The sequence below is a fragment of the Armigeres subalbatus genome, chromosome 2, assembly GCF_024139115.2.
Source record: "Armigeres subalbatus isolate Guangzhou_Male chromosome 2, GZ_Asu_2, whole genome shotgun sequence".
Classification (NCBI taxonomy): Eukaryota; Metazoa; Arthropoda; class Insecta; order Diptera; family Culicidae; genus Armigeres; species Armigeres subalbatus.
In genome coordinates this window covers 57,292,243-57,312,493 of record NC_085140.1, presented here as the reverse complement: position 1 = coordinate 57,312,493, position 20,251 = coordinate 57,292,243, and the positions used below count along the sequence as shown (strand labels likewise).

General features: G+C 41.5%; 1 protein-coding gene and 1 non-coding gene across 2 annotated transcripts in view; both read left to right on the top strand.

Annotated features, from left to right (window-relative positions):
- Nucleotides 1-20,251, top strand: part of LOC134208685 (ecdysone-induced protein 74EF-like) — a 717,955-nt gene that overhangs the window by 595,209 nt on the left and 102,495 nt on the right. The window lies entirely within an intron of this gene.
- Trnar-ccu (transfer RNA arginine (anticodon CCU)) lies at nt 1,978-2,050 on the top strand. The gene has a single exon. It is a non-coding gene; the product is annotated as a tRNA-Arg (tRNA).

Sequence of the window (20,251 nt, the reverse complement as noted above, 5' to 3'; positions counted from 1 at the left end):
TACGCCCCTATGAAACTAAGCGCGAGAATTGTTTCAACAGCTACGATCGTGATTGTTGATTCTGGTGCAAGATGGACCCTTATAACATCAATCAATAAAATCTTCAGCAAACTACCACAATTCGCTATATAAGTAAAAAGAAACATCGACATAAAGAAATCAATCAATGCAGTTACGACACAAATCCACTCACGGTGTGTTTGTCCGAAGAGGCTAATTTTCAAAAAATCAGTATTTCTAAAACACTCACTACACGAAAGTATAGGTTTTCCTCTTTCACGTAGGCGCGTTTTTAAAATGTTCTATCGGGGGTCATTTTTCCATACATTTTTGGGTAGGTTGAGATTTGGTCATTTGAGATTTCTATGGAACTTGCACCAAAAATAGTGAAAAAAAAAAGTTCTAGATCCCCCGATAGAACATTTTAGTTTACCCACTATATGAAAGAGGGGAGCCAAATGTAAAAAAAACAAGCCTTGTTTAAATCGCTGTTATCTCACCTAACGTCCACCCCGGAACGGCTTGGATAGTGACGTGTTGATCACTGTTCCAAAAGCAGGCAAAATAACAGCGATTTCAACCTGGTGATATTTGGTTTGGCTAGCGTAAGTAGTTCTTTTGATTCGTTGCACATCAATGCTTAGAAATTTTTACTAAGTACGTAACTAAAAGCACGACGTTTTTCGCTCATTCTTAGTTGTAACTTAGATTTTTATTTAAATCTAGAATAGACATAAACTGAAGAATAGAACTACTTCAAATAACAAAAGTAAATCAGAAATGCTTTGAATGAGAAACACTGCTCTTTGCTGCAAAGAGCGAAATCGAACCGACAATGTGATTCGTTCGTGCTATTCTTTGCTATCATACAAGCTACCTACCTACCGACCAGAATACCATCGATGAAAATGTGTGTCTGTGCGCGGGTGTTTGTTTGCGAGCACACGCTGGTGGTGTTGATCATGATAGTTATGATGATCATAACACGTTCCGCGCCGTTCTTTGGTTGTTGCACCCATCCAGCCACCTTCGCCGTTCACACGTCTAGTGGAAGCGCCATCCCGTGGCGGTTGGACGTTGACGATAAGAGAGTATTTTGCCACCACCGAAAAAAAAGAAAACCAGTATCCTCGTTTTCTTTTGTGGGCTTTATGGGTGGAGCATAATGAGAAAAATGCATCCCAGTCCGTGGGAGGGAAAACGATAAGAAATTGTTTGAAATGAGGTTTTGCCCCTCGCTCGCTTGCACTCATTCGAACCATCGCGCCATCGCCGTCGCAACGGGGAATAGGTACCAGGAACGAGTAGAATGGGCGATCCTTTGTGTTTGCGGAGCTACGGAACTGAGCTGATGCGTCTCGAGCGGATGTTGGGTTCTCGGGCTCAGGTCGGGCTCCGGGTGGGTGTCAAAATAGTTTTTTTCGCGGGGATGGAAATGGAAACTCTAGCTCGTCTCTTCTGCAGCCATCGACCGACCGCCCGGCCAACCGTTACAAAATGTCAAATTGGGCAAAGATGGGAAGTTACGGCGGAAACGTGAGATTGCACCAACCTGGATGTAATTGGGCGGGTTGTTGCAGCTAGTGGTACACTCGCTGTGGATGCTTTTTGTCAGACTGCTCACTGGGGCGGATTTCCCTTTCTTGCTTTTTTACGTTGGCTTTGCTAGATTGGGGGATGGAATTATCTTGCTTAGATGAGAGGGCGATGACCCTGTTCGACTTCTATTAAGATTGCTGCAATTTCTTTGTTGAAATACATTGCGTCGATAAAAAAAAACGATAGAACTCAAGGTGATATACTCTGCTATCCATCTAATATATTCCCTTATGTTTTTAATTTCAGGTATGTACATCGACCATTCATCTGGTTTCGAGCATCATTTTCAGATAAAAAGCGTGCGTAAGTACCCACGAAGATCTACACTTTACACATTCACTAAATGGTACAAACAACCAACGGTGCGCATCCAACAGTGCCCCAGTGGCCTAATGGAGAAGGCACCGGCCTCCTAAGCCGGGGATTGTGGGTTCGAGTCCCACCTGGGGTATATATTTTTTATTCTTCTCCCATCAATAAAAAAAAGTAATTTGTTCTCAAAAATGCATTATTCGTACTGATTAGTGAAAATATAGGTTTTTAAATTTACTGTGATTTGGTGCATTATGTTCGTTGAAGGTGACAAATTTGGCATTTTATTAACATGTTTTGACTTTAGTAGGTATCAATAATGGATTCAACAGCTTATTTGTAATGGTAAAATATTGGTTAAATATAGAGTAAATGTATTAATTTTGGCCAACCTTGTAAAATATATATTCTTCAAAAATTATCGATCAGTTTGAAGCATTGTAGAAGCATAAGGATTAATCTTCTGTTGGAACCAACAAACCCTTGTAAATTGTTTTATTTTTGGAGTTATTCGCGAAATTTGTCAAATTAGGAGCCATGGTCAAAACCGGTACAGTTACCCTAGATGAGTTCAATGCGGCGCTTTAACAGTCAAGTGGAAATCGAGAAACAATGTTCAGAACTTTATTCAAATTCCAAGTATTGGGTGTCCCAAAAAGTATAAACACGATTTAAAAATAACATTATTACTTTATTTTTTGGGAATAATTGATTATTGTTTCGCTTTTATATCCTTTGCTATGCTTTACTGCAGTTCAGTATCACTTTTCCGGGATCTTTTTGATCGTACGCCAAGGAGTGGGAATTTGATCAGATGATACCTATTAGCTTCAGCACGAACCGTTTGTCAATTATTTAGGCTACATTTTCAATCTTTTTTACAAAATTATGATGGAGTCCGTTATTATCGTTATTAGTTATAATCGGAAATTCCTGGGAATAATACTGCAAAACTGGAAGAGGTCTGGAATTGATAATAAATAATATACGACTAACTGGTAGAGTGAAAATATTTACTTTTTAAAATAGTTTTCAGTGAGCTGCCCGGGGTCGGACGGTCGCTTGATGTGGTTTGGTTGTGGCACTTACCGAATGTGTTTTCGTATGGTTTCAAATCGACGACACGAATCTCGCGCACCTTAGGGTCACGTTCCTGCAAGGTTTTGATCAAATGTTGACCGAGGAACCCGGCGCCCTCTGGAAGGAATAGGACATAAGGTCAATAATTGCCACTTAGTGCTGTCGTTTCGGGGAGGGAAAACCCACCAACGGTGCGGGAGGGCTAAAAAAGTGATTACAAATAGGTTTGCGAAGGCTGGTAAAAGTGAGCAGAATGGCGACAATTCTTCACGGGAAAAGGAAACGTTCTTGTGCGGTTTTTCGCATCAGAGAATCGTGACCGGAATCTGGATGATGGAATCAGAGTCACTTTATTTTAGTTGGGTGAAAATTCACGCCAAAATATTATATGAGCTGCTGATTCACTTGAGCGGGTCAAAGGAGAAAGAAGGGCAGAAATGAGACAGTATTGATAAAAGTATTAGTGAGCTACCATGGTTTACGATGTCAGGCAAATTGTGTCAAGGCTATTTTCATTCATATTGCAATCAGGCTACTATTTATTTTTATTGTAACATTGTGTGTTGACAATTCTGTATCAAATTTTAGCTTATAGGGCCTACTCTGCGATTTAAAAAAGTATAAAATTTATTCGTATCCTTCTACAACTGTCAAATCGAGATTAATTCAAATGTTCAACCCCAAAATCCTGTAAATAAAGTTGATTCTTTCTCGGATTCCGTATCCTCTCCAATGTGCAATTGTATTGCAAAAAACGCATGAAACATAAAAATGGTTGGCGATTTGTTTGGTCGCCTATTTACGGATGCAATTCAGGTATTTTTGTGTTTCCACACAGGACCACGTTTTTTGCTATTTTGGCGCTAGTGAGTAAACTTTTTAGCTTAGCTTAGCTTAGCTTAGACTGACTGTACATATCAATGGTTGCTACTCCGTGATTGATCTGAACTGGTGCAAATTGCACTTTGATCCAAATGAATAGTGGTTGTTTGGCGCTAGTGAGTAAACTTTTTGTATGGTAAAGTCATATTTGTAGCCCGAATCAATATCAATATTGTGTCCTGTCCGTTGAGTGTTCAGTCTGTACGACCTATGGTCGAAGACGGTGTTCTTGTCTTTTTATAATATTCGATTTCCAAAAACGTGGTACACAGGAGCGGATATTCAAAATCCTACAAAATGGTAAAACGGTTTCCAAGGTAACCCCTTTTTTAAATTTAAAAAAAGTGATTGCTCTCGAAAACACGCAGTGGGTTTGTTGGCCGAACTTTGTGTGGGATGTTTGGCCGAGTTCAAATTTTAGTAAATTTGCATTTGCATTTTCACACAAATTTTGATTGATTCCCCAATATAAGTAGCATCGAAGGAAGAAAAATTTACAAAACATAAATACTACCTTTACCCCACTTTTAAACATTTTCCACCGATTCATTTGACCTGTTTCACTTATTTTATCAAACTTGGTCAACCTACCCCAGCCCTGGAGTTGGTTGATCGAATTGTTCCGCCGCATTTGTTTGGTTATAACTGTTTCCTTTTTTTTGTTAAATATCTTGGCTATTTTGAAATGGACAAAGCGATACAAGACTTGCGGAAAAGAATCCACGTGTCTCGGAGGGACTCGAACCCTCAAACTACTACTTTTTCCTCATTTTTTCATCGTTGAAATAAATGTACCGATAAAATCATTCAATTGAAAATGTATTCAGTGTTGTGCTTAATCATTATCAGGAAAAGATATTTTAGTTACAAGATAAAGATTGTCGCTTCAGTTCCCTTTGTTCTGCTGTCCAAAACATCTGTGGTACCTAACTGTCAAATTGTATGTATTTTTCCTTCATTGACATTTAGATCCCCTATCCTCGCCAGCAAAAACTGTTCTTGTTCGAGAAAAAAACTAGCATTTTTAAATGTTGATTACAATCTGGAGACCTATCACGACCTGTAGCTGCACAGTAAACAATATATTTTCTATCTGATTCTGTTATAAATTTCTAACAAAATATGTAATTTTTTGGATAAAATTGTAACACAATTTGATAGTTTTTTGTTTCGAGTAGTGTAATTTTTCATAGAAATTTAGATATTTTAACAACATCCTGCACCATATTTCTAACAAATTTTGTTATAAAAATTTTGTATAACATAATAACATATGATGATATAATGTTGATATAACCTTCTAGTCGGGATGTCGGACAGCATTGTTTGTTACACTGACGGCTCCCTCCTCGAAGGTAGAGCAGGTGCAGGCGTCTATTCGCGTGAGCTGAGATTGGAACAGTCACACTCACTGGGTACACACTGCACTGTCTTTCAAGCGGAAATATTTGCCATCATGTGTGGAGTGCAATCTGCACTGCAGCAACGCATTATGGGCAAAGTAATATACTTCTGTTCAGATAGCCAAGCAGCTATTAAAGCTCTCGCCTCGGCCAACTCAAGGTCGAAATTGAGGAACTGAATTCAGTAAATACTTTACACCTTATATGGGTACCTGGCCATTCTTCCATAGCTGGAAACGAATTGGCTGATGAGTTAGCTCGTAATGGAGCATCGCATGACTTTATTGGTCCTGAGCCAGCTATTCCAATATCCAAGTGCTGGGTGAAGCTTTTGATCAACTCTTGGGCTGTCACTCAGTACAAATGGCATTGGAGTAGTCTGGATTCATGTCATCAAACAGAATTGTACATCCGGGAGCCATCTCCGGTAGTAGCAAGCTATTTAGCTAATCTGTCTAAACAGAATTGCAGTGTCTTAGTCAAGGCTTTGACAGGTCACTACCGACTGAACTATCACATGGCAAATATTCAACGCGTTGAATCATCTGTTTGTGATAGCTGTGAATCCGATTATGGAACTTCTTATCATCTAATATGTAACTGCCCAGTCTATGCACAATTGCGCTTCCAAATATTTGGTAAACACTTACTTAGTGAAATTGACTTCAGAAACCTGAACCTTCAGAGTATTTTGTTGTTCATAACCCGTTGTGGTAAGGAGCTATAAGCTCTTGTACGCTTATGCGTTGTATGCCCCCTTCAAGGGCCCTTTTCCAAACATTTCCTTTGTTCTCCCATCCAAATTCCTTTCCTTTTTGTTCACTTCCTTTTCCGTCAGGTGTGTGATGAAAAAGGCTGTGAAGGCGATGGCACAAATCTCCCAAATTGAGGTGAACGTGCCCCTGGAGCCGACGTTCTGATACCTGATACCTGATGCTGAGGGTGGCTGGGTTCGATTCCCGGTGCCGGTCTAGGCAATTTTCGGATTGGAAATTGTCTCGACTTCCCTGGGTATAAAAGTATCATCGTGCTAGCCTCATGATATACGAATGCAAAAATGGTAACCTGGCTTAGAAACCTCGCAGTTAATAACTGTGGAAGTGCTTAATGAACACTAAGCTGCGAGGCGGCTCTGTCCCAGTGTGGGGATGTAATGCCAATAAGAAGAAGAAGAAGAAGGTAGTTAGAAAAAATAGTTCAAAATGTAACGGTAAATACTTTAAATCAAGATACGATTTTCAAACAATTCGAAATCGCTGGCGTGTTTTTATAACTTGATAATTTAAAAGGAAAATCGCGGGTGAGTTTGATCATTGTCGATTTTTTGAAAATTTGATTTTTCCTATCCCAGGCATTGAACATTTATGGATCGTTGTTCCAATCTATGGGCAAAAATAAAAAATTTGCCATCTTCAAAGGAAGTCCCGGAGAATTCCCCAAGCAACTCTTAAATAAATCAACGAATTTATTCGGGAAATCAATTAGGGATGGCTTCGTAAATTCTTATGAGAATTCACAAAGCAATTTCTTCAGGAATGTATTGAAAAGTACAAAATTAAAAAGAATTTTTCTTTTTTTCTGTTTGTTTCATTTACGCGATTTTTAATTTAGCAAAAGTTCATCACGGACAAGAATTTTTCAAAGCAATTCTTGGAATAACTTCCGAAGGAATTTCTGGTGCACTTTTCAAAAGAACTTCCGGAGGAATCACCAGAGAAGTGTGTCCATAGTAATTAAAAGCGTAATTTCCTAGATTATTTATGGAGGAATTTCCAAGGTGAGCCCCCAGAAAAAAATCCCGAAGGAGTTTCAAAAGATATTTCAGGAGGAATTCCCTAATGGATTTTTTTTTTGAAAATTCCCAAAAGAAGAGATCTTAGAGAATATTTAAAAGTAATTTTTAAAGAATTTTTGCCAAAAGAAAAATTGGATTTTCCCAAGGAATACTAAAGCTCGTCTCGATCGAAATCCCAAAAAAAAATTTCAAAATAATTCTCAAAGGCGATACCAAAATGAATTTCCGAATAAATTCCCGTATGAATTTCGAAAGCAATTTTTATAAGGGTTCAAATGAATTTCTGGTAGATTTCTGAAAGCAAACCTGATGTTGGTCACGCGAACGGGAGTGACATGAGCAATCCCATACATTTGCCCCAATTATATTTCCGAACGAATTTCTAAAGGAATATTCCGAGGAAAATTTGGTAAGGGAATTTTTAAAAGATCTCGTAAAAGAATTTGCATAGGAATCCCCAAATAATTTTCTGACGGAATATTCGTAGCAAGTTGTGAACAAATTTCCGGAGCTACTGCTGAAGAAGGCTTCTAAAGCTTCTTTAAAGAAATTACCTAATTAAAATCTAAAGGAATTCCTAAAGAAATTACATAAAGAATATCTGAAGAAGTCTCCAAAGTATTTTATGAAGGTATTTTCGAGGGATCAACAAATTTTCGAAGGAGCTGCTTAAGTAATGTGACCAACAAGCGTCCTGCGAAACGCGGGACGCTTATCTGGATTGCAACACTGGCTTGAAAGTGGATTCTCTAAAAGTGCATTTCGCATAGATCCTGACCCAAAAAAAATAGGAAAAATATTTGTAAGGCTTTATGAATTCTAATAAATTTGTGAAACACAGTTGAAAAATACAGATCACATTATCTTTAAGGAATTTCTTCGGGCTTCGCCGCTATGAGCCGTTCAGTCTAAAGCTTGTTTACAGATTTCGTTTCCGCCCCTACGTAGAGTGTGGCCGACCCAGTCCCACTTCCGACCCCGAATTTCTGTTGCTATCGGCCTCTGGTGACAACGACGATGGATCTTGTTGTTTGAGATCCAATTGTGAGGCCACCAAACCCGAATTATATACCGCAGGCATCTGTTGATGAACACCTACACCCGTCGAGTGTTCTCCACTGATACACACCATCTTGGAGGAAGTTCCGAAGGAATTCCTGAGGGAAATTCTGAAACAATTCTTAGAATTCCTTCTTTGAAGGAATTTCTGAATTCATTTCCGGAGGATTTTCAGAAGGAATCCCTGGAGGAATTTTTGAAGGAATTCCTGTAGAGTTTTTTTTTGTTGAATGGCTGAAGCAATTCCTGGAGGTATTTACTAAAGAATTTCTTAAGTAATTTACGAGAAAAGATGTTGTGAGGCCACCAATAATTTCTTTTGAATTACAATTTTTTACAATCAATACTTCGTTGCCGTCCGGTTAGTGGCATAGTCGTCTGAGGGTATTCTAACGCATTCGCTGTTTACGTACAAAATGGTCATGTTGGATCAAAATCTCGACTTCTAGCGATTAGATTAACGACATATTTTCCATCCCAGCCTAAAAAGGCCTAAATTTTCTAATAATATTGATTTTGTTTGCAAATGTATACATTTGTATGCATTTTTGTATGCATGTTTACTGAAAAGGCACGTTTCAGCTGGAAATAATTATAAAGTCACCACTTTTATATGAAGCTCCATACGAATAAAATGGAGTATATGTCCTTAATCTAATCGCTACACCCAACATGTGATTGTTAGATTTTATAACAATTCTGTATAAGAATCTTGTATAAGAACTGGGCGAAAATGCTAGATTCTTAAACAAATATTGTATGAGACCTTACAATTTTGCAAACTTTTCTTACAATATTCGTTTATAAAAAATTTTTCATAAGAATCCAGCAATTTCACATTTGCTCAGTGCGTATACAAGTTTCGGTAGGTTCTTATATAAGAAATCTAACATTCGTTGGTTGGGTGTAGCAGTCGAGATTTCGTTCTTCAAACATGACCATTTGGTATGAAAAATAGCGAATGCGTTATAATTATTTCCGGGGGTGTAGTGTGTAGGACACTAAAGTCGCCGTTTTTTGTGTGGTTTTTGGGATTTACGTGGTTTTGATTTAATCGGAACGCCTCCCCGTGTTAAACTTAACTTCAATGTATAATTGTGTATTATGAGATGACAGTTCGATTCCCGCTTGAGTGATGGACACTCTTCGATAATTGGTTCATTGGTCTTATAGATATTGTCCATTGTCTTTTGTAGGTAAATGTTCAGCCTGAAAAATCATTGGCCGAAAACATGGAAATTGTCTTTTTCAACATTCGGATGTTTCAATCGTTTTCCTGATTACATATTCAGATTTTTAGATCTCTGCAGATTAAAGGATGCTTATTCTTCACATTTTCCAATATCTTTAGATTCTAGAGCGGATTCACATTCTTCCGGTTCAGACATGCTTCATCAGTAATTGCGCTCGATCCAGTGAGGTTGTGCAAGCTTGTAGTCACCTATCTAGCGTACTGGTATCGTGGGATCAAACTCCACCGACGGAAGTGATTATCTTCAATACATTTTTAGAACTAAATCTTTCACATGTTGTGCATATGTACACCGAGTTTCAGACATTGTAATTAAAGTAGTATCCACAATTGTTTGGCCGAATATGTCATTTCTAGACCAACATTTGAAAAGGGCGTAACAGCCAAAATTTATTCCTTCTGATTCTTTATCTATATGTGGCTATATACGACGAAGAATCAGAAGAAATACATTTTGGCTGTTACGCCCTTTTCAAATGTTGGTCTAGATTTGGTCTAACAAAGCATTAGGCCATAACCCATCTGGCCGAAAGTCACTTGGCCGAAACTGCCATAGACCGGAATGGACATAGGGCCGAGAATGTCGCTCGGCCCAACTGGTCATTTGGCTGAATATGCCGTTTGAGCGAAATGATCGTTTGGCAAACAGGGTCATTTGACCGAACGGGTCACTGACGAAAATGTTGTTTGGCTGCTGAACAATAGTGAATGTGCAAAGTTTGAAGTGATAAATGATAATTGAGAAGTTAGAAATGAGAAATAAGAAGTGATTTATTAAACCAAATCTACGTTATGCCAGACCGCTATGCCAATTGGCCTTTTTGCCAAATGGCATTATGTCAAATGACTTTATGCCAAATGGCCCGCTCCCTTCTATTTTCGGCCAATCGACATTTTCGGATATACATATGTCCCTTTTAGCAAAACCGTTTCGGCAAACGTTTGGCTAAATGAAATTCAGCTAGATGACTTACGATTACGGCTTTCTCTTTTTCATGAGGGCTTTGTTCTGGAAAGCTAGGCGACTGGGCAGCCCTATAGGGTTTGCTGTCAGGAGCAGTTTGCTGGATTCGCCATATCAAAGAGAATTGAAAACTATGTTTCTAATCGTCCTCCGATGTTTCTGTTCATTCAGAGCATTTTATAACAAATCAACTCCTTAAAAAATGGCCCTAAATGCACCAAAACGTTGGGAAAAGAATAAAAACATAGTTTTCATTTACGATCAAGGTTGTGAAGCGATAATTTCCAAACAAGTAGAAAGTAAAAAAAGGAAGAAAAAAAACTAAAGAAGGAAGAAGCGAGAAAGTCGGAGGATTGTTGGAAGAGAAAAGAAGAAAGAGTCAAAGCAATATTCGGTTCGAAAAATGTTCACAAACATGTTCATAGTATTCGGCCAAATTTTATTCCCATTCTGCCAAACGACCCATTTATTAAGTAGGTGTCCAACTAACCATCCTTCCCCTTCCTCAGCATTCGCAAGGACGTGACCAGGACAGATCTCGACTATTGGAGAGTGCATTGCTTCCATCTAAGAGATAGTGATTAGTCCCAAATCAATATCTGTGGTAACGGATGAAAGTGATGCTACTCTCATACAATAGTCTTGGCTTGTACCACCTACGAATTTGTGCGAATTGCTCAATGCTAATGCTAATGCTAACATATAAGAAATTGTCCTCCTTATTTCAATTTTCTCCTGTTCAACTTATCAGATTTCAGGGAAAAGTTTTTTTTACCAATTAAAGTTAGCGAATAAAATTCCATTCATTATCTGTAAAACACATGAATGCTTTTCGAACATTACTCCAAACAGCTCCTCAACAATATCCTGATAATCTGTTTTCACCAAATCCGAGCAATTGAGACACCATCGCCTCCCCCCTTTTCAAGTCGCAACTTTTTGACCATATTGAACCGTCTATCGAGTAATCTGCCGCCCGCGTCAGGCACTTCATCAGCGAAAACTCCCAAAGATCAATCATCTAGAGTGGCACTTGCAAGCAGCAGCAGATCAGAGGAAATGGTTCGTCTGGCAGTCAAAAATCCAATCCACTACTGGCCACCTCCGCACACTCACTCGGGTCCGTCGCGGATTGAGACAAGTTGGCAAGTTAACGTCGGTAAAAGTGAGTCCCTATTATCGATTCGTTTTTTTCTTCACTAGCCAAGTAAACTGAACTGAACTCGCTGACTGTGGTCATTGGTTGGATGGTTGGTTTTTCATTTAATTAAATTTGGTTGGAAGTGGGGAACTGGGATGAGTGGATGGGAAAGTGGTCAAGCTTATCTGAAGTTTTTATTTTAATTTGTTTGTAGAACCAGATTGTACCAAACCATCTAATCTATATTACACTCAACTGGTGATTGTTAAATTTTCTGACAATCCTGTATAAGAACCTACCAAAACCTGTAAAAGAACTGCCCGGATAAAAGTGTACCATAGGCTCAACAGTGTAAGCAATTGAATTACCATACTCTCTACGGTATACAATAGGATATATTGTTTCTTGATGGGTGTCCATATTGTATCAACACCGTGGATATAATAGGTCAACATAGATCTCTAATGTAACAATACTCCCAATTGTTTTTAGAACATTTAGTGCATAAATTTTAATTATTGATAGCATCTGAAAATTTTGTTCAAATTGCATATAAGGAATATAACAATATTTATCCCATTGCCGCAAATATGCATTATTTTTCTTCAAATTTCATTGTTGAACGATAAAGCCGTCATAATTAAGAAATCCAATATCGTATTGTTTTACTATAAAAATACAATTCAATCTAATGTAATTTGAACGGTTTTCTTTGGATATTTCAAAATATATTTACGATACACTCTATTGTTTGACAAAAAAAGTGTATGAAAAAATCTCAGATTTTGTATAGTTACGATACTTAACAACCCGTACATTCTATTGCGAAAACTTCATTTACATTTGAGTGAATGGTTCATAACAATACATTCTAATGTATTTCTATTATTTCATCTACAATAAAATCTATTGTAAACTTATTGTGCTGTATAGTGATGTTACAATAAATTGTATTGTTTTTCTATCATATTTTTTATTCGGGTGGGCATATGCAAAAATGCTAGATTCTCATACTAATATTGTATGAGACCTTACAATTTTGCAAGCCTTACTAACGATATTTGTTTGTAAACTTACATTTTTTGTATAAGAATCTAAAAATTTCGCAAATGCCCTGTTCTTATACTGGTTTTGGTAGTTTCTTAAACAGAATTGTATGAAAATATAGCAGTCGCTGGCTGGGTGTTGAAAAAAAAATTAATAGGGAAATGATAATCTATAATAAACTTGTCCTTGTTCCAATTATTAGCAAATGTAGTTATAAAAATTCCTCAACATTCATGGGAAGAGTAGAACTGAATCATAAATGAAGCCAAAACTAATGTCTTTATTTTTATTACTATTTATTTATGTCTTAATAAGATAGTTCAGTTATAGTTAGGTAGAATGCTTTTTGGATTTCTCAAGTGCATCCGAATTTGTTGGTTGATTAGAATCATTAAATACGAAAAATCAAGTTTTAAAAGCTATCAACATCTTTCACCCAATAGGTGCCCAATTAGTTTGGTGTGCGAAAAAACAATTATTGCCAATCCAGAGATCGCGAAATTCTGAGTTCGATGCAGAACCGACATCCTTGGCATATTTTATCATAAAACTCTTTCCATCCCAATACATTCTTTCACTTTTCATTCGTAGACCTACAAATAACAATGCTTTACAGAATACTTAGTTTAACGGCATTCCGAGTTCCATCAAGAACGTAGTGCTACGAAAAAAAAAGCAGAGGATCCGTTCTCGCAATAAAATAAACAGTTGAAAAAGGTTGATGTGAATCCCACAAAAAATGCCAAGGATTAATTAAATTACATTACCTTTAGTCGCTCGGTTTCCCATCCTTCTCCCTGTACCAGTTGCTCCACCCGGTTGGATACCAAGGAAGGGAAACCCCACAAAATTAGCTTTACCTCTTTTGGAGTAATTAATTTGTAAAGTTTTTTCTATCTCCCACCTGTCTGCGTTAATTTCCGGTTCGTGAGATTTTTTTCCTTTCCTCGACATCAAGCAAAGCATTTCAAGGGAAATTTAGCTATTTCTGAACTCATTTTCGCCTGCCAGGGTCGCAGACTCATCCTACCGAGAAGTGCAAAGCTCGGCAATAATCCTTCCAATGATTGAAGCATCGCCGGTGCGACGGATCGTACACACACAATCTGCTTAATCCTTTATGATAGCCGAATGGATTATCGTAACTTGTATTTATGGTCGATAACATTAAGTGGCGTGTACGTGCGTGTGTGCCCGCATCGGTGATGACCCTTTATAGGGTGGGAGAATGGAAGCATCTCAATCTGTCAATTCGTCTGCGCCATTGTGCTTGGGCACTGAGACTGACATCCTCCTTCTATGGATCTCGATGGGTCAAATTGTGAATGCCCAATGAAACGGCAGCCATTATTCATGGAAAAATTGGAAATCCTATACCAAAAATTTCAAACCCAAAATTCAATGCAAATTAAAATAAGACACACTTCAGGAAATATATTTAAAGAACATTTGAAAAAGAATTCTTGTTTTATCATACACATTTGTTTGCAAAAACAAAGATTTTTAGATCTAATACAAATTCGAGTAAATTCAGTTTTAAATGAAGGAAATTGTATACAGTTATTAATTAATTTGAAACAACTTTGCATAAAAAAATCTGCATCGCTACTGGACATATTTGAAGCTGCCTCATCGGGATGAGTAAATTTCCCACACCCACCCACTTTTTTTCCTCGTATCGTCGAAACGAATCTGTGCACTTTGTGCTTCGCCGTCAGCTTCCAATCGAAAAGCTGAACCGGATTGAATATCATTATTATTACTGCTATTATTATCATCGTCATCGACGTCGTCGTAGTCATAGCCGCCATCGTATGCATGCGAATAACCACCAGCCACGTCGACGGACGTCGAAGGATTTTCCCCAAAGGAAAGGTATAGTGAGATGCTGATGTGAGTGCTGCTGGCCCGTTGGTACATCCATCCTGCGCTTGTCTTCGCCTTAATACGATGTAGAATATTCAGTATTGTGCGCTTTTTTAACCATTTAGGATTTCTTGAAAAAAACAACGGTTTGCTAATTCTCCAATTGAAATATTAACATTCAATTGAGATTTTCAACGTCCTTATAAGATCATTTGTCACATAGAAAGACCAATGTGAAGCTCGTTACGCCCAATACTGCACCGATATTACTGAGTAGCTCCAGTTAACTGGAACCGATCCGTGGAAACACAAAATTGGCAATCCATTCGTCGAAGGAAACATATCAATCTGCCGCCTGTCGGTTGGACGGTCGGGTTGGTCTGTCGCAAGGACGTGGGCGCGTGCAAAATGTTTCGCGGAACTGTGTACCCTTGTGGGAGCACCAGCAGCAGCGGCAACAGCAACAGCCAGCGTTCTTTGAACGCTCCGCTTCTTGTCACACACTGTATAGGAACTGGAAAGGATTGCGTTTGATGACGGCGAGCGTGTGTCTTTCCGGTTAGATTTGCTCATGTTTACACCTTCCATTCTGGGAAAGTTTCGTTTTCGGTAAACATTTCAATTGAAGGAGCATTACGTGGAAGGCTTGAAATTCTGCCAATCATAAGTTAAGTGGTTTAAATTGGTACATGAGAAAATCATTTGTTACAGAAAAGTTGAGCAAGAAGGGATTCAAATCTCAGTAGGGTATCCTTCCCTTAAGTATTCAAAACTGTCGACTTTTAACTCTTGTTTCAAGGAAAACACGGTAATTAATATTTAATTTTCAAAAAATGCTTTTAATCCTGTAATAAAAAATATCCTGGTTCATTGTCAGCACTGGGGCCTTCCTTAGCCGTGCGGTAAAATACACGGCTACAAAGCAAAACCATGTTGAAGGTGGCTGCTTCCGATTCCCGGCCCAGGCTATACAATTTTAGGCTTGGAATTTTTTCGACTATCCTGGGCATGAAAGTATCATCGTGTGTGTTGCAAAAATGGTAACTTGGCTTAGTAACTGCACAGTTAACAAATGTGGAAGTGCTTAATGAATATCAAGCTGCGAGGTGGCAATGTCCCAGTGGAGAATGTTATGCCAATAAGAAGAAAGACATTGCCAGCAGAAAACTATCATCAGTAGCATTAGGGATTCCATATCCAGAGATTGTCAAGGTTCTGGCAATCCGCACTGAACGTAAATATAAACATAACCATTTTAAGCACAAAATACCGATATTCTAATTACCGTTTTGACTCAAATTTCGAACATGACTCATATTCCGAACACTCGTTTCGAAATGGCAATTTTGGCTTTGTTTGTGTTGTTTTCTCCAAAGGATCCTATCCATATAATCCGATTCCATAGAAAACCGATGAAACATTAGATTTTGGGCGCTAAAACGCCATTGTTTGGAATATGAGCCATGTTCGGAATTTGAGTCAAAACGGTATTAAAAAATCGCAAATAGCTTTTCTCGACTCTTTAATCAAGGATATTCTTCATCAAATTAAAACACTCAAAAAGATATAAAAATTGTTTTGTTTTCTTTCTACGAGCAAAGCATAACAAGACAGTCGAAAAGCCGCTTGGTTCGGTTTAGCAGAACTTAGACCAGATATGCACAAGCGGTCATCGCCAATCTGCCATAACAACTGTCAAAGTCAGAGCCAAATGAACATTCTTATGCAATCCGGCTCCGACCTTGTATTTCCCGACGTCAGAAGCCCTCAAGCAACCGACAGATGATCGGTCGAGTGTCGAGGTCGATCCGAAGATGGAGATAGCTTCCGGTTCAATAATGCTGTTCGATCACGAGCTTAATGGGCCAGAACCGTGGCCTGATCCTTCGGTTGTAGAATCGCCGGTGTAGATAAACAGTTGCGAGCAATTAACTCTAAGCTTTAGCTGTCGAGGCGGGGCTAAGTTTCGGTTGTCGTTTGGTCTTCTTCGTGTGTGCTAGTTTCAACATGCCGTCGCTTGTTGGCATCAACACCAAGCCCTACGATGTGTAATAGAAGTCGAAAGGCAAACAAGGGAAGTTGGCGTGAACAGGTTCCCCGACGACCCGCATTCGATATATTCGCACGCCACGATCGCCCTGACAGCAAAAGCTCCTCTGCAACTGACTATGCCACCACACTGCGGCAACGCGCTCACCGTAAGCTAACGACAGATGCAATGTTCATTATTGACATTTGCCTCTTGAAAGGAAGCTCCGCTCCTTTTGGAAGAAGGCTTCCGAGCCTCTAGAAAGGAGGCTTCCGAGCCTCTAGAAAGCAGGCTTCCGAACCTCTAAAAAAGAGACTTCAGAGCCTCTTGAAAGGAGGCTTCCGAGCCTCTTGAAAGGAGGCTTCCGAGCCTCTTGAAAGGAGGCTTCCGAGCCTCTTGAAAGGAGGCTTCCAAGCCTCTTGAAAGGAGGCTTCCGAGCCTCTTGAAAGGAGGCTTCCGAGCCTCTTGAAAGGAGGCTTCCAAGCCTCTTGAAAGAAGGCTTCCGAGCCTCTTGAAAGGAGGCTTCTGGAGCTCTTGAAAGGAGGCTTCCAGAGCCTCTTGAAAGGAGGCTTCCTGAGCCTCTTGAAAGGAGGCTTCTGGAGCTCTTGAAAGGAGGCTTCTGAGCCTCTCTTGAAAGGAGGCTGGGCCTCTTGAAAGGAGGCTTCCAGCCTCTTGAAAGGAGGAGGCCTGAGCTCTTGAAAGGAGGCTTCCGAGCCTCTTGAAAGGAGGCTTGAGCCTCTTGAAAGGAGGCTTCTGAGCCTCTTGAAAGGAGGCTTCCAGCCTCTTGAAAGGAGGCTTCCTGAGCCTCTTGAAAGGAGGCTTCTGAGCCTCTTGAAAGGAGGCTTCTGAGCCTCTTGAAAGGAGGCTCTGAGCCTCTTGAAAGGAGGCTTCCGAGCCTCTTGAAAGGAGGCTCTGAGCCTCTTGAAAGGAGGCTTCCAGAGCCTCTTGAAAGGAGGCTTCTGAGCTCTTCTGAAAGGAGGAGGCCTTGAGCCTCTTGAAAGGAGGCTTCCTGAGCCTCTTGAAAGGAGGCTTCTGAGCCTCTTGAAAGGAGGCTTCTGAGCCTCTTGAAAGGAGGCTTTGAGCCTCTTGAAAGGAGGCTTGAGCCTTGAAAGGAGGCTTCTGAGCTCTCTTGAAAGGAGGCTCTGAGCCTCTTGAAAGGAGGCCTGAGGCCTCTTGAAGGAGGCTTCTGGGCCTCTTGAAAGGGAGGCTTCCTGAGCCTCTTGAAAGGAGGCTTCTGAGCCTCTTGAAAGGAGGCTTGAGCCTCTTGAAGGGAGGCTTGAGCCTCTTGAAAGGGAGGCTTCTGAGCCTCTTGAAAGGAGGCTTCCTGAGCTCTTGAAAGGAGGCTTCTGGAGCCTCTTGAAAGGAGGCTTCTGAGCCTCTTGAAAGGAGGCTTCCTGAGCCTCTTGAAAGGAGGCTCTGAGCCTCTGAAAGGAGGCTTCTGAGCCTCTTGAAAGGAGGCTTCCAGGAGCTCTTGGAAAGGAGGCTCTGAGCCTCTTGAAAGGAGGCTTCGGAGCCTCTTGAAAGGAGGCCTGAGCCTCTTGAAAGGAGGCTTCCGAGCCTCTTGAAAGGAGGCTCTGAGCCTCTTGAAAGGAGGCTTCCGAGGCCTCTTGAAAGGAGGCTGGAGCTCTTGAAAGGAGGCTTCCGAGCCTCTTGAAAGGAGGCTTCCAGAGCCTCTTGAAAGGAGGCTTCCTGAGCTCTTGAAAGGAGGCTGAGCCTCTTGAAAGGAGGCTTCCGAGCCTCTTGAAAGGAGGCTTCCGGGCCTCTTGAAAGGAGGCTTCTGAGGCCTCTCTTGAAAGGAGGCTGAGCCTCTTGAAAGGAGGCTTGAGCCTCTTGAAGGAGGCTTCTGAGCCTCTTGGAAAGGAGGCTCTGAGCCTCTTGAAAGGAGGCTTCCTGAGCCTCTTGAAAGGAGGCTTGAGCCTCTTGAAAGGAGGCTTCCAGGCCTCTTGAAAGGAGGCTTCTGAGGCCTCTTGAAAGGAGGCTTCTGAGCCTCTTGAAAGGAGGCTTCCGGGCCTCTTGAAGGAGGCCTGAGCCTCTTGAAAGGGAGGCTTCCTGAGCTCTTGAAAGGAGGCTCTGAGCCTCTTGAAAGGAGGCTTGAGCCTCTTGAAGGAGGCTTCCGGGCCTCTTGAAAGGAGGCTTCTGAGCCTCTTGAAAGGAGGCCTGAGCCTCTTGAAAGGAGGCTTCTGAGCCTCTTGAAGGAGGCTTCTGAGCCTCTTGAAAGGAGGCTTCCCGAGCCTCTCGAAAGGAGGCCTCTTGAGCCTCTCGAAAGGAGACCTCTTGAGCCTCTTGAAAGGAGGCTTCCAGGCCTCTTGAAAGGAGGCTTCCTGAGCCTCTTGAAAGGAGGCTTGGAGCTCTTGAAAGGAGGCTTCTGGAGCCTCTTGAAAGGGAGGCTTGAGCCTCTTGAAAGGAGGCTTCCAGGCCTCTTGAAAGGAGGCTTGGAGCCTCTTGAAGGAGGCTCTGAGCCTCTTGAAAGGAGGCTTCCGAGCCTCTTGAAAGGAGGCTTGGAGCCTCTTGAAAGGAGGCTCTGAGCCTCTTGAAAGGAGGCTTGAGCCTCTTGAAAGGAGGCTTCTGAGCCTCTTGAAAGGAGGCTTGAGCCTCTTGAAGGAGGCTTCCGAGGCCTCTTGAAAGGAGGCTTCTGAGCCTCTTGAAAGGAGGCTCTGGAGCCTCTTGAAAGGAGGCTTCCAGGCCTCTTGAAAGGAGGCCTGAGCCTCTTGAAAGGAGGCTTCCGAGCCTCTTGAAAGGAGGCTTCCTGAGCCTCTTGAAAGGAGGCTTCTGAGCCTCTTGAAAGGGAGGCTTCCGAGGCCTCTTGAAAGGAGGCCTGAGCCTCTTGGAAAGGAGGCTTCCGGGCCTCTTGAAAGGAGGCTTCCGGGCCTCTTGAAAGGAGGCTTCTGAGCCTCTTGAAAGGAGGCTTGAGCCTCTTGAAAGGAGGCTTCTGAGCCTCTTGAAGGAGGCTTCCAGGCCTCTTGAAAGGAGGCTCTGAGCCTCTTGAAAGGAGGCTTCTGAGCCTCTGAAAGGAGGCTTCTGAGCCTCTTGAAAGGAGGCTCTGAGCCTCTTGAAAGGAGGCTTCCGAGCCTCTTGAAAGGAGGCTTCCAGGCCTCTTGAAAGGAGGCTTCTGAGCCTCTTGAAAGGAGGCTTCCTGAGCCTCTTGAAAGGAGGCTGGAGCCTCTTGAAGGAGGCTTCCGGGCCTCTTGAAAGGAGGGCTGAGCCTCTTGAAAGGAGGCTTCCTGAGCCTCTTGAAAGGGAGGCTTCTGGAGCTCTTGAAGGAGGCTTCCTGAGCCTCTTGAAAGGAGGCTTCCGAGCCTCTTGAAAGGAGGCTTCCGAGGCCTCTTGAAAGGAGGCTTCCGGGCCTCTTGAAAGGAGGCTTGAGCCTCTTGAAAGGAGGCTTCTGAGCCTCTTGAAAGGAGGCTTCCAGGCCTCTTGAAAGGAGGCTTCTGAGGCCTCTTGAAAGGAGGCTTCCAGGCCTCTTGAAGGAGGCTTCTGAGCCTCTTGAAAGGAGGCTTCTGGAGCCTCTTGAAAGGAGGCTCTGAGCCTCTTGAAAGGAGGCTTCCTGAGCCTCTTGAAAGGAGGCTTCCTGAGCCTCTTGAAGGAGGCCTGAGCCTCTTGAAAGGAGGCTTCCTGAGCCTCTTGAAAGGAGGCTCTGAGCCTCTTGAAAGGGGAGGCCTGGGCCTCTTGAAAGGAGGCTTCCAGGCCTCTTGAAAGGAGGCTTCCGGAGCCTCTTGAAGGAGGCCTGAGCCTCTTGAAAGGAGGCTTCCTGAGCCTCTTGAAAGGAGGCCTGAGCCTCTTGAAAGGAGGCTTCCGAGCCTCTTGAAGGAGGCTTCTGAGCCT